This window comes from Hesperophylax consimilis, chromosome 12 (assembly GCF_061612785.1).
Source record: "Hesperophylax consimilis isolate HC1 chromosome 12, BYU_Hcon_1.0, whole genome shotgun sequence".
NCBI classification, from domain to species: Eukaryota; Metazoa; Arthropoda; class Insecta; order Trichoptera; family Limnephilidae; genus Hesperophylax; species Hesperophylax consimilis.
The window spans coordinates 6,548,350-6,563,870 of NC_142847.1; positions in this window are offsets into that span (position 1 = coordinate 6,548,350).

The window sequence follows — 15,521 nt, forward strand, 5'->3', positions numbered from 1 at the left end:
GATTTAACCACAAAGTGAATGATTCCTATAAAAATATATTTCATTATCTTTGGATTATTTGTTAAAGAGAAAATAATTGTTTTGTAAGAGTCTTTCTCCCATTCGACAATTTTCTGAAATTTGAAAAGATAGTGAATATTTTATTAGGTAGGTTGGTACTGTTCAAACAATCAGACAAATGAACGTTTCAAAATAAATGCAATTTTTTTTAGTTTACATAAATCTCAGGAAAAATGAAGATATTTATGAAACTCCTACTACCATCATTATAAGTGTAACATATTTCTCGTGCAAAAATGGAGGTTTTAGGATTTGGACAGAGGAAATTGACACACGATGCCTGGGTGCGAACTGTCCCTGACTGGTTATGATATTATATGTCTTCTGCAGTATTTCACCTGTTTAATCTGCGTATACGTATACGCCATGCAGGTGTGGGAGGGTGGACACATAGGTGAAGCAGGGCGGGTGGGGGTAGAAGGCTTTTAAGGTTTCTTCAAAGGCTTTCGGGGCTTCAGGAATAAATTGTTGATGGCTTCCGCTTGTCGCTCGGTCTGTTCGTCAAAAATTAATTTGAATCACCTCTGCCCTCTGTACTCCTGGTGTCCTCGCTGGAGGATTCTCAAATATAAAGTTCTTTTAATGGGACAACTTACACGTGGGGTACACGTGGGTGTGGTTTGGGATTTATGTGGGACGCCGTACAATCATTAGATCGAAATTATTATCTTCTGCTTTCTACATAGCACAGTTTACTTTCTTCATAGTATCTGTAAATTTGAAAATTTGTTTATTAAATCAACCAAACGCTTTTACGATGAGTTCTGACCTGTTGACATTCACAGTATACTTTACTATTTTCAGCTGGCATTGTCATTTACATCATGAACTATGGAGCGTTAAAATATAAAATGAACTATAAATGATATAAGTCACCGAATCGTTTTTGCAATATTTTTCAATAATTTTACTATTAAATTAGAAAAAAATATCAATGAAATTTCGGTTGCAGCGAGATGTTGCATTATAAGTAAAGTTATGTATACAAATTTTGAAAACCTTTTTTTTATGAGAGAGCGCAAAAATATTTTTATTTTTATTATCAGCCATCAAGACCTGAAAAAATCTTACCCCATGAACACAGAAACTCCTACTAAGACACCAAAACTAAGCTTACCACAAAAAAATTTTAAGGGAAATTGTAAAATGTGAAAAAAGTTTCTGCATATTTATATTCGTTTTTTTATGATTTACCTATCTTATATTTTTAACATCAGAATGTAAAACAATTCAAAATCCTTGATAAAATGCTATTAAAGGCATGTTAGAATGTTATCTGTTATCATGGTGATGTTGCTGATTATTAATCACGTACAGGATTTGATAAAAATAATCACCGAAAACGTTACCATTGTAATTGTTATATCCTTGATATGAATTTAGGAGCTCACCCATAGATGGCACTGGTAGTAGTCTGTTGGGTTACCCATATATGGCGTTAGCTGTCGAGTATTGAAGGGACCGGGTGGATAATGAGGTGGGGACCTCAAGGTCGGGGTCCAGATTAATCCAACAATTTTCATTGTCATTTCACTTCAAGTGCGCCTAATTAATATATCAGAGAGCTCATTGTCAATCTATCACACTAAAAGTCCAGGTGGTCTCAGTGGTCGAGGGTTAAGGCTCTGACTAGCAATTCGAATGTCGCGGGCTCAAATCCCGGCGTGAACGCGCAAATTTATTTGATGTATTTATGTTTTGTCACAATTTCTTCATTTCATATAGTATACTTGCGGTATGTTCTAAGATACTCTCAGTATAGCCCTGGTGTGATACCACTATTCAGAATTGGAACGTTGCTTGTAATGGCTTTAGCCGTGTTTGAAGCCGGAGTTTGTTTCATGTTGCAACACAGTTTTTTTAGTCATACGTATCCTCGACTCATGGCACAGAGAGCAGAAAAACCTAGTAAGATGGAAAGATGGTTTTTCCGAACCTTTCCTCCTAAAGAGTGGCGTCAGACAGGGAGGATGCATGTCACCGATACTGTTCGATCTGTACATGGACGAACTCACCGAAAGGCTAAACAATGCTGCCATTGTTCAGCCAAAGGCTGCCACATCGGACGACAGTGTCTGAATAACTTCAGTTATGCGGACTGCGCATTCTTCTGAAAATCTGTAAAGAGTATGCTGAAGAAAAAAATATGTTGTATAACCCCGCTAAAACGGCTCTATTGGTCATAAGACATGGGCAAGGCCCGAAAAATATTCCTCCAGCTACCTTGAACGGTTTGAACTTGAAGGTGACCGAAGGAACTAAATACCTTGGACACATAATCACCAGTAATCTGATGGACGATGACGATGATGAATCTGATATCGATAGACAAAGACGAGCTCTCAGCGTTAAAGCAAAAATGCTCAGTAGAAGATTTCGCTTTTGCAGTACCGCAGTAAAAAGGACGCTCTTCCTTTCCTTCTGCGCAATGATGTACACGGGCGAACTATGGGCAAACTACACAAAGAGTAGTATAGAAAGACTACGGGTCCAATACAACAACGCCTTCCGCGTAATGTTTTGTCTCCCCAGATACTGCAGCGCTTCCCGTATGTTCACGGAGGGACAAATTCTATGCAGCCCTTATTAGATCCAGGGTGGCAGGAATGAGGGAAAGGATAAGAAACTCTGGAAATATCCTCACTATGGAAGCCCGCCTCACTCCATCCTCCAGCATTGACGCACACTGGAGAAAAATACTAGCGCCTAATATAGTCACGGCTCCCTAAAGGCTTCAACTTTCTATTATTCTATTAATTTTATCATTTTATTCTTTTATTTTATTTTCAATTTATTCTGTTTTTTTTCTTTGTTTTTTTGTTTTTGATCATATATTTTTTTGTATCTCTATATGGAATGTGTGGTACTGCACTAACCTCTCCACATACCGGAATAAACACTTTTATTATTATTATTACCTGCAAGACAACAGCTTACATCTCCCAGACCAAGGCCTGAGCACGAAACTAAGACTCTCTGTTTTCAACTTTACCGTCAAATGCGATACAGAAATCTCTACTCCGTTGTCTGTTTCGCAATTTTAAAAAGCTTTCGAGAGTGGATTTACGTCTTACGTAAATAATGATTTCTTACAGTTACGTACTTTAGATTTTTTAACCTAAGTACTGGAGTTGATTCTATTTTTTATTATTATTCGTCTCCGTTCTTTACGACACATTGAATTTATACAAAACGAATTCAAAATTTAAAAAAATGCGTTTCTCTTTTTGAATGTGATTTGTTTTCTCTATACGTTGGTCGTCTAGAGTAGAAAAAAAATCTATTAAAGGCTGTTTAATATCTGGTGAAACTGTTTTGGGTGTACTTTTGTAGATATAGGAAACACTAGAGTCAATCCCTTACCCACCAAAACGAGTCGCCAAATCGACCCCTTCTAATGCGAAAAAATATTACTAAACAGGCAATGATTTCCAACTTCTTGTCTTTGTTCCGACGGTTAAAATTGGTAAGGAAATTAACTAAACCTGCAAGGAGAAAAATATTGAAAATTTATTGAGAATTGCTTAAAAAATTAACAAGTTTCCTAATAAACTTTTAGTAAATTACAAATATATTATCACAATGTCGGAACATGTCTTTACGAAAATCTAAATAATTTCGCATTTTGTCATGATGCAATTAATAATTTGAAGATATTCAATATATTTTCTCCGTGTACCTCTTTATTCTCATTAAAATGACAATTCAACACACCTTTAAAAAATGATATAAAGTGATGAAATAAAAACTAAGTTAAAAACGTAGGCAAGGTTTATAAGTTAGTATTTTTACATTACAAGGTGTGTTGAATTGTCATAGTGTTGAGTTATCAGAAAACTGCTTTTTTATTTTAAGGAGTGAAAATTTTCGGTTGTGCCCGTCTGTAACTCTGGTTAAATGAACTCTAGAACTCGGATTCGCTTAGAATTTAAGTGTTATTTTCAAAATTGATTGTAATAAAGCAATAAATCAACAAAGTACCAGTTATATAATATTTGAAAAAAGTGTGTATTTTAATTGTCCTTTTCAAAATTTGAATTAGAACCCCATGATTCCTTGCCCGTCTGCTGTCGTAAATAATAACTATCGTTGAAATGACGGCGACATAATTATGAAAATTTTAAATTTCTTCGTGCAAAAATAATGCTTCGTAAAAAAACTTAGTTCCCGCAAAATTATAATACTTCTCTTAATGAGAAGAGTTTTATATTACAAGCTGTACCTACTACTACAACTGCCTGCTCTACTCTCAACTTAAGGAAATCGCCAGCGGCAAACTAAAAACTAGATTAGTTTGACGTTTAATAAAAATTACAAGGAAATAAAGCTCTTTCTTTAATTTTCCTACAAAACGTATTATAAACAAAATAAATCTGGCAAGCACTAAAAAATTGTTTGCAAATCTTGTTCATTCCTTTAACGTATAGTTTTGATTACTGTGCATCCTCTACTTTAGTCGGTTTGATTTGAAGACCTCCTTAAAGCTCTCGACTAGCAGGCTGGAGATCGAGGGTTCGAATCCCGACGTGCGCAAGTAAATTTAACTTTGTAATTTGTGTTATTTCATTATTTAGTTTATTTGCGGCGCGTTTCAGAATGAAAGATACTCTCAGTATCGACCTGGTGTAAGATCACCATCACAGAATTGAAACGTAGGTTGAAATTGTCAAATTACGTATCTGGTAACTCATCCAATACATATTTATTGTTTTCTTTTAATATTTTGTGTTTATATGTAGTATTACTTTATGTTTGTGATTACTCTATTTTTGCTTCACTTAAATATAAGTTTTTATCTTCAATACAGGCTATTTATTTATTTATTTATTTTTTCATGTTCTCCATAAAACGGTTATACACCAATATATCATGGAGAAGATTACAAATTAAAAAGTTTACAGAGGCAGTTTTACTATTTTGTGACATGTGTTAAAAGATAGTTACTGAATTGTCTGTAGGTGACATTGAAAATGTCGATGGCTAATGCAGAATCGTTAAGCAGTTGAGTCGCTCTGTTTATTGGCGCGTTCTGATAGGCAGAAGTCCTCGCTTTTGGAGCATATAAGAGTGCATGGGATCTCCCTCGAGTATAATTGTAAGGAACTTAAAAGTTTACCTCTTTCAACATGGTGGATTGTGTATTGTACCAGAGATTAACTTAAAAAAGTGTTTGTATAAAAATATTTTTCTGCGGGCTTCTAATGTATTGAAATCGAGCATTCCTGTTATAGCCCAGTCAATGAAGGGAAAAAAAGACCCAATGTCGGAACTAATTCCCCGGAAGCTGAATTTTTCACAGATGTTAGAAGACCTTTAGACATGTATTTTTACAAAAGTCCCCGACTTTCCCCCTTGTGCTTCCTTCCCCACCCCCTCTTGAATATATTTTTCAAAGCCTTTCGGAATACGCTAATATCTCCTTAATGGTTTTATTAAATCAAATAATTTATTTTTTGTTTAGTTTCTGATAAGTTATTCTAAAAAAATGTATTCTTTCATTTTTGCGAGAAAAGCTATACAATCTCTACAATTTATTAGTAAAGGAAAAATATCAGTTTTTAAAATAGTATTTCAGAATATATTTGCACATAACTTTTTTCTGAGCCTGTAAACGACAAAAAATAAATCAATAAAACTTGTAGTTAATATATTTAGCTATAAAATAATGTGTATAATGATGGGTTTTAATTTATAATAAGGCACGTAGGCTGTTAATAAGGAGCACGGCGCGCGGCGGCTCGAACGCGCAGCGGTTCGCGGCGCAGCGAGAAATTACAAAAACCTAAGGAAAGTAATGATTAATTCATGTGTTTGCTTTTTTTATAACAAATTCATTTAACGTTGAAGAGTTTTATTGTTATTTACCAGTTTTAGTTCGGAGGGGAGGGGAGGAATATAAATATTTTCCCCTGCCCAATGAAGCGCTTTCATTATCCACCAACCGCCGTGCCCCGGTCTGGCTAAACAGTCATATTATGTTGTATGATTGTTTGTTACTTATTATTTAAATAAAGTTATGTGAAATAAGCCAAAAATACCGACAACAGCGTGAGACTACTCTTTCACAACATTAAAATATTGCAGACCTTATGTTATGGTGAAGTTCTAAAAAATATTTTGTGAAATTCTCACTTGTTTTATCATATGCACCTATCAACAATAAAATACCGAAACAACAAATCACTTAAAACAGTGCATAGATCTAAAATGGTTTACTTTCAAACAAGCTTCTTAAAATATACCTCAAAAAATATTATAATGACAAAACGGTTTGTAAATTATATTATATACCTATCAATATTATCTATGACAACATTAGGCAAATATTAAAATAATTTTCTAGTCAAGAGAGTCTTCCATTTGTTCGTCATACTGGGGTGTGTTCAGAAATGATAATTCGTTACGGTTGTAGCACGTGGCAGAGCAGGTAAATGCAGATTTTCTGCAGCCACAGTAATTTCCACATCCAGACTTGCAGGAACAGGACACCAGAGAAAGAAGGTCATCAGGAGCAAATGGTTTTAAAAATTTCTTCTTTCCACAATTTTCATTTACATTTTCATACCTCCATCCCCAGTTTATAGGGTTTAGTTTTGTTTCCTAACCAAAACTGTACTTGCAAATAAACTCTCAACAAATGTTGATGACACGATTCTGAAGTCGGTGGCAGTTTTGCCAAGTCAAATTTAGATTTAAAAGCTGATTTTGTCGTTAGTCTGGTAAACTTATAGTATCGAGCTTCGTTTCAATTAGAGTAGCTACCAAGACCATACATGGCGAGAGCGAATTTTTCTCCATTTTGCAACAAGTTCTCTTCAGTTGCATCTTTTTCCAGAAATGCCTCAGCTGCGCGTTTTGCCTCGGGATTGTTTTTCATCATGTCAACAGCTTTTATCTTTCCTAACCCATATAAAGATGGGGTCGAATCACAGCCCGTAATGGCATGGGTAAATAGCATGTGTTTTCGAATATCTTTATGTAACATTATAGGTTTCTCTATGATGTAGAAAGTTCTGGAAGGGGCCTTTCCACCAACATCTTTACAGAAAAAAACGAATTTTCCTTCAGGAGCAAGTAATACCAAAAGATCACTATCCGTGCCAACAACAATCACTTTTGAGAAGAAGTTGAGTTGTTCGATGCCGGTTAGTACAATGTCAATATCGGCATCACCTGCGGCCGTGACTGTTTTCAAACCAGATTCACTAAATTCATGACACAGTGCTTCAATCGTTATTTTAGTTGTTTTTCTTATTAGATAAGAAAGCTTCCTTTTTAGTCAAACAACTTGTAGTGAAGTTTAATTCAATATCGCACGATGAGTTGTTAGCCAACCTTCGTCTTTGCTCTTCATATTTTACAGTCGGTTCTTCAGGGTATCCATACAAAACGACAATAGAATGTTTGCTAAATTTAGTATGGACGAAACGTGAGTATGATTTAATGATGTCTCCGTAAGTAGTTTAAGTTTGCCAAACAACAGAGTGTAGGAGGTATCCCCCATCGATGACTATTGCAGCATTTTCCAAATCAACTTCGTCATGAACACTTTCGCTAAATACTTTCGCCGTACATGATTTTGTTCCTTTACGAAGGGAGACTTCATCAAAAATAGAAGGGGTCTTGAAGCCAATTCATATCCTAAGTAGGTCTAAAGCTTGCTAGGACTATCACTAATGCACAGTATTCTGTTAAATAGCTGCTGGGGTTTACTGCAACTTGTCTCGTCCCAACAGTTGCGGATTTGAATCTTGCTGGGTAGTCACCATGTCTTTCCTTTTCAGTCGTATATCTCCAAAATTACATCCTTTCATTTTTTGCATAGCTGCCAGGCGTTATCACAATTGACACTATTATCTGAAATAAACCCTGAAGATAAAGACACCAGCTCTCCCGAGAACTTGGTGAACGGGCTGTGCTGTCTTAGCCATGATGTATATTTTCCTATATCTAGCTCATCCCTTTTCTTCCGTGATTCGCGCAGCTCAACATGCTGTTCAGTAAAATTAAATTCTAAACCGATGAATTCTTCAATGCTCTCTTGCACTTTCACGCAGTAAGTGGTTCCAAGTTTCCACTTTGATTCCTGTCAGTGATTCCGCGCCCAAGTGTCAAACCTCCTACTGACTTCATTGGTCGCATGAGACACTACTCGATGTCTCATGTAAAGTACCCATTTTCAGTGAATAGCTTATATTCTTCTTTAGTTATTCTTGATTCGAGTTGCAACATACTTTGAACGTACATATGTGCTGATTTTGCGTATGGTAAATGTCCTGCCGGGTGGAAAAATGGAAGCATATCAACAATAGTATTTAGGTGCATTTTCCGATTCCCGGACTTCTCTGCAAATATAAATCTAAGCATGAGGTCGATGCAATGTTGAAGTTAAAGCCACAACTTGGCAGTAGGTACTACTCGATGATTCCTTAATCCTGTCTTCACTTGCTTCAGTATATGGAATCGTCTCTTTTAAATTGTCTTAACCTCCTCCATATATTTTTTCCACGTAACTAAATCTTGATACATATTTTCTATTTGTCTTAATTTCCCATCAATATCTCGGTATTCTTCTCTCATTACGTGGACAAGAGACGCTGCTGTTGTGTAGGCTCTGTTTGCCCGAGAATATTCATGTCCATGGAGCATGTGGGTTACTGTTGAGGACGCGTAAACTGATTCCCATAAATTTCCCACAAACATTTATTTAAATAATAAGTAACAAACAATCATACAACATAATATGACTGTTTAGCCAGACCGGGGCACGGCGGTTGGTGGATAATGAAAGCGCTTCATTGGGCAGGGGAAAATATTTATATTCCCCCCCTCCCCTCCGAACTAAAACTGGTAAATAACAATAAAACTCTTCAACGTTAAATGAATTTGTTATAAAAAAAGCAAACACATGAATTAATCATTACTTTCCTTAGGTTTTTGTAATTTCTCGCTGCGCCGCGAACCGCTGCGCGTTCGAGCCGCCGCGCGCCGTGCTCCTTATTAACAGCCTACGTGCCTTATTATAAATTTAAACCCATTATTATATACATTATTTTATAGCTAAAAATATTGTCTACAAGTTTTATTGATTTATTTTTTGTCATTTACAGGCTCAGAAAAAAGTTATGTGCAAATATATTCTGAAATACTATTTTAAAAACTGATATTTTTCCTTTACTAATAAATTGTAGAGATTGTATAGCTTTTCTCGCAAAAATGAAAGAATACAATTTTTTAGAATGATTTATTAGAAACTAAACAAAAAATAAATAATCTGATTTAATAAAACCACTAAGGAGATATTAGCGTATTCCGAAAGGCTTTGAAAAACATATTCAAGAAGGGGTGGGGAAGGAAGCACAAGGGGGAAAGTCGGGAACTTTTGTAAAAATACATGTCTAAAGGTCTTCTAACATCTGTGAAAAATTCAGCTTCCGGGGAATTAGTTCCGACACAAAACCTTCATTGACTGGGCTATTAAGAACAAGGATGGATACAGGAATGGATATGTGGCTATGTCCTAGTAAGTTTGTTTTTTATGAGAAAAATCGTGATTTATATGTATTGACTTGCAATAAATAAATGGTTTTGGCCGTTTTTGGTTACCAGATCTAAGTAACACGTACTTCCCAAAGTTTCTCTTTTCCATCTTCTTCTCGTCCCCAATACCTTCAGCTTCAGAAAATTCCATTGGTGTGTCATATTCTCACTGGCTCCAGACGATTGGAAGCACTTGGGACACTTGTGCGATTTCAAATAAAAAAGTGAATTTCATTGTGCTAGAACTTATTCAAATTTCCACCCAACACCCAAGTCCTAATATATTTTAATGATAAATCTAGAAAAATTTAACCTTTTTTTCCGCATGTGTTTTTTTTACTGTTGACGGTCTTAACTTATCGTAACATATTTTTGTTTTTTAGTGTATGGGCATGTCGTTCCTTTATTGTGGTACACAGTAAAAGTAGTACTCAGTAAAGTAATAGGTGATCTAGTACTGGTATAATATAATATAGTATAATATCAGAAAGTTATTTGTAACAAAATAGACAATATCCTAGCATGCATCACCTTTTATAGAATCTCGAAAGCATACTATCTCTCTTGCACTAATACACATTAAGGCGATGCCATACGTAGTAATGCAAAATCATGTGTTTTTGGTTTGAAAATTTGGTCGCCTAGAAATGTTTCAGATGCTTTAATTAAATACTGTGAGTAGAATACATTTTGGCCTTTGAAATAATCGAGTATTTTTTAGATAAGTGTTTTTATAACCCCACATAAAATAATGCATAAGGCCTATGAAAACTGCTTTAAAGTTCAAAATCTCCTTCTTACGAACCTATGGTCGGTGATGATTTTATTGTATAATGTGGCAAATTAAGATATTTATAAAATGATCGGAAAAAAATTAAATATTTATGCCTGAACATCCATAAAATAAAATAAAAGGCACTTTTTGGCCACGTTTTTTTCATGCATAAATCAAAACAGGCGGATGGTGTTAAGCGGGAATTTAAACCTTATCGCCATCTATGTAAAGGTTGTTATTGATAGCGGCTCAATTTAAAATATTACACGATGTAGTACATCGCCTTAACACAAACACCACATTTTTACATTAACCCCACGCAGGAGGCACAGAGTAAAATTATTTCCCTCAGGGCCTATCTCATCTAAACTCCATCTTTAAGCTGGTACAATTATTCCACGAACTATGTTTTATTTACACAATATTTGTGGGAGGGGGTGGGGTTAACATGGATAGAATAAAGCAATGATTTTAGTATAATTACATGGATTTTACCAACACCGTTGCTATGTGGTGTTTCTCAGTCGAATTTCCAATTATCTGTTAATACCAGCAGGCATAATTACATTGATTTTCTAGATTAATTTGCTATTTATTTAAGGAATACCTAACATGAATGGTTTTCACTCAATTACAGTTGGCAGGGAGGTATCTATCGCTATTATTATTATATTATTTGTAACGTGGGATTTTACTTTGATATTTGTCAATACTATAACACTGCCTACTAGAGTGTTCGCATCAGTAACTGGAATATGAGTTGAGAATAAATTCCCTCATTTAAAAAAATAATACATCTAAATTTTAATACAAAAAAATAAACACTGATTATAGTGCTATATACAATATAATTCACTTATATTTTACCGCTTATCCTATATTTTACGGATACATAAAAAAATCGTAAATGCGCGAATTTTGTGATTCAAAAAAGGAATATTATTTTCAAGACGTTTTGCAATATCGGCATAATATGCCGAAAATCACTCGAGTGGTTAAAAGAATATATATTTTTTGATCGGAGTTGTCATAAATATCATACTAATGATTATTTTACAAGCAATAATTATTCGATTGAAACACTCATCCACATTGAAAAATCTCCTGATAAAAGATACATGACGCCAACGGGACTCGAACCCGTGTCCCTTTGATTTCCGGTCGACAGCTCTGACCACTGAGCTATGGCGGCTTATCTCTTACCCGCGAAATAATCAATATATACTAGTGTTTCATTCAATAATTACTGCTTGTTACATTTTTGTTGTTACACATTGTTGAATGAAACACTAGTATATATTGAATTATTTCGCGGGTAAGAGATAAGCCGCCATAGCTCAGTGGTCAGAGCTGTCGACCAGAAATCAAAGGGACACGGGTTCGAGTCCCGTTGGCGTCATGTATCTTTTATCAGGAGATTTTTCAATGTGGATGAGTGTTTCAGGCGAATAATTATTAATTTTTCGAAGAAAACTTCTTCTAACTGCTTTTCACTTTGTGATGGCATTATTTATTTTTTATTAAAACACAAATAACATTGTTTACATCACTTTATTTCGACATGTTATTTCGACATGTTTATAAAAAACGGAATGTTATTAAACTTCAACTTAAATTCTTACATATGGAATTGGCTAGTGCTTTACACCCATTGGAATGGGACCTGTTTGATGATCAAGTTAGATCTATAGCTAGTATCAAAGCATACAAAAAGAAAACTGTTCTTGACAAAAAAATTAAAAAATTGTGTGATAATAATAAAAAAGTTAATGCGGTAGTGTCACCAACTGAAAATAAACAGTTTAAATTCCATGATCGAGTGATTAACATGTCTAATCATGAGTTTGCGGAGGAAGAGTTAAAATTATTAAATAAAGGACTAAATCATAACTTGCATTATAATTCTAATATTAAAAATAGAGAAGAATTAGAGTTGTTGGCAGTGGATATGGACAATGCATTAATAAATCAACCCAAATCGTTCCATTATAAATGTGCTGAAGGGATAAAAAACATTAACAACAAAAAAACAGTTCCTAATCGGGAAAAGAATATAATTTCTAATACTGACATAAAAATTGCTAAGAATATTTCTAAAATGGTGAAGGAAAAAAATCTGGTTGTTACGAAGGCAGATAAAGGTAACAGTGTTATCATCATGGATAAAGTTGACTATATTAACAAGACAATGGATTTTCTACAAGGGGACAATTTTGAAATAATTCTAAATAACCCTATTAATAAGTGTCAAGAAATGATGAAAGAAGCGGTTAAACGTTGTAAAAGTGATATCTTTGTAAACATGAAAAATAACAAAAATTTTATTTTAATTAACCCAAAAATTCCTAAACTTTATAGCCTATTAAAAATACATAAACTGAACAAACCTATTAGGCCAGTAGTCTCTAATTGTAATGCCCCAACTTTTAAATTAGCGTCAGCTATCAATACTGTAATTAATAATGCTAATATATTTCAACCAACATACACAGTTAAAAATTCGTTAGAATTAGTTAATTATCTAAAGGATTTGGAAATTCCTAATCATGCTATGTTGGTTTCTTTTGACGTAGTAAATTTATTCCCTAGTATTCCAATAGAAGAAAGTAAAACCATCATCAATAATTTGTTAAATTCATCTAACTTACAGAAAGACCTTATCCATGACCTCATTTTATTTTTCGAAGTTATTTTTAAACAAAATTATTTTCAATTTAACAATACAATTTTTAAACAAAAGGATGGCTTGGCCATGGGGAACAGTACGAGTCCTTTGATTGCAGACATTTTTATTAATAATTTAGAAAATAAGATTTTTAATAGCGGTGCCTTGTTACTTAAAAATTTATATTGTTGGAAGAGATATGTGGACGACATTTTTTGCATTTGGTTAGGAACAGAAAGACAATTGAACATGTTTTTAAACTTTTTAAATAAAATACACAAAAATATTCAATTTACATTAGAAATAGGTATAGATAAGAGTTTAAATTTCTTAGATTTAAATTTAACAATAATAGGTAATAAAATAGATTTTAATATTTTCCGTAAAGATACGTACACTGATATTGTCATTCATAATTCATCAAATCATCCCTTTTCTCAAAAAGTCGCAGCTTTCCATTCTATGCTTAATAGATTAATTTCTATTCCTTTGTCGGATCCTAATTATATCTCAGAATTAAATATCATAAAACAAATAGCATCTAATAACGGCTATCCTAATAAATTGATAGATGAAATACTAAATAAAAAAATTAAACATAAATTCTTTAAACTTTATATTTATCCTATTTATAAAGATACAAACAAACAATGGCGTAGAATTCTATTTGTAGATAATGATACTTCCAAAATTATAAATAAAAACATTCCCTTCACTATTCAACCGGCGTTTTATACGAATAACAAATTAAAAAAATATATTCTTAATAATAAAGATATTGATAGTCAAACTAAAAAATCAGGTGTTTATAAACTCAACTGTAATGATTGTAATTCCTTTTATATAGGAAAAACTAATAGAAACTTTGAGATCAGAATTAAAGAACATCTTAGGGCTTTAAAGGGAAACTGTGAATCAGAATTTGCGGATCATTTATTAAATAACGACCATACTTTCGATATTAATTCAGGTTTTAAAATACTACATTCTGGTTACAAGGTATCTCAAATCAATAATTTTGAAATCCTAGAAATAAGAAAACACGTGAATATGAAAGCAGATATTATTAATAAACAAAAATTTTTTATAAATCCCATTTTAAATATTTTCCCAATTACCCGGTCTTTCCCGTCTAATGACATTTTAATTCCTACTTTGAATAACCCTCCCCCACTCTTACCCCTCCCCGCTCCTTCTACCTCTTCTTTCTAGACCTAATTTTAATTATAACTTTAGTATACTTGTGCTCCTGATGAAGTGAACTTGGTTCATGAAACATGTTGAGATTTTGTATCGAAATAAAGTGATGTAAACAATGTTATTTGTGTTTTAATAAAAAATGAATAATTATTGCTTGTAAAATAATTGTTACCCTTTGTGCTATGCATAAAAAATCTTGTCTTAAAAACATTAGTTTACCAAAAAAAAATAATAATCATACTAATGGACTGTAAATGAATAAAATACAAATTTTAAACGGTTCCATCATAACTCAACACAGTGACAATTCAACACACTTTTAAAAAGCGATATAAAGTCATTAGAAACGATAATTTTTTTTTTTTAACCTAACCTACATAACCCAGTTAATAAAGTTTTTGTTTCATCACTTTCCATGACTTTATATAACTTTTGAAAGATGTGATGAATTATCATTGTGATGTTTTATCCGGTTATCATTTTAAACACGTGATAATATTATAATAATGTAGGAGCGGTGATTTGGCATAGGCTTCTCATTTGTTGATCATTACAAAGTTATGGTCTACTTATTTAACAAGGCGGGTCATTTCTAATGTTTCTAGCCAATCTTGTTTTTGTACTTTATTGCAGGTATGGACACCTGTATTATCTCTGTCTTTGTCAAACGACTGTTTATTATCTAGTAGGTGTGACGCAACATTAGACAATTCACCTTTATCATTAACCCAGTTTGTAAATTGGTTCAATATATCCTAATGAAATTGCACCACGAGTTCTCAATATCAAAAATAAAAATACTAATATATTTTGTTCTTATTGTAATACTAGAACAAACCCGTGAAAAATAGAGGGATTATGTAATTGTTGAATTTGTGAAATTGTAAGTATTTTTAAAATATTTATCTCTGGATTGCCCATCAAAAACCAATATTGTCGATTTTATTCTCGATATAAAAATATTTTTTTGTTGACTATATTAGACTATAATGACTAATAATTAGAAAAATGTCTTCAATTGCCTTCCGAATTAACACTGTTAGTAAAACGAGGGAGGTAGCGCAGCACAACATAATACCCCAAAAATAAATCACTGTAATATTGGCCCCAAAAATATCAAATCATAATTTATAGAAAACTTTAAAAATCATTTATAATTCACATATAAATTTAAACTAAAGAAACACATATTAAGTAAAAATAATTATAACTAGCGATTTTAATCTTCCGAACATCATTTGGAATCAAAACTTTATGGAATTGACAGGTATAAAAAACGCT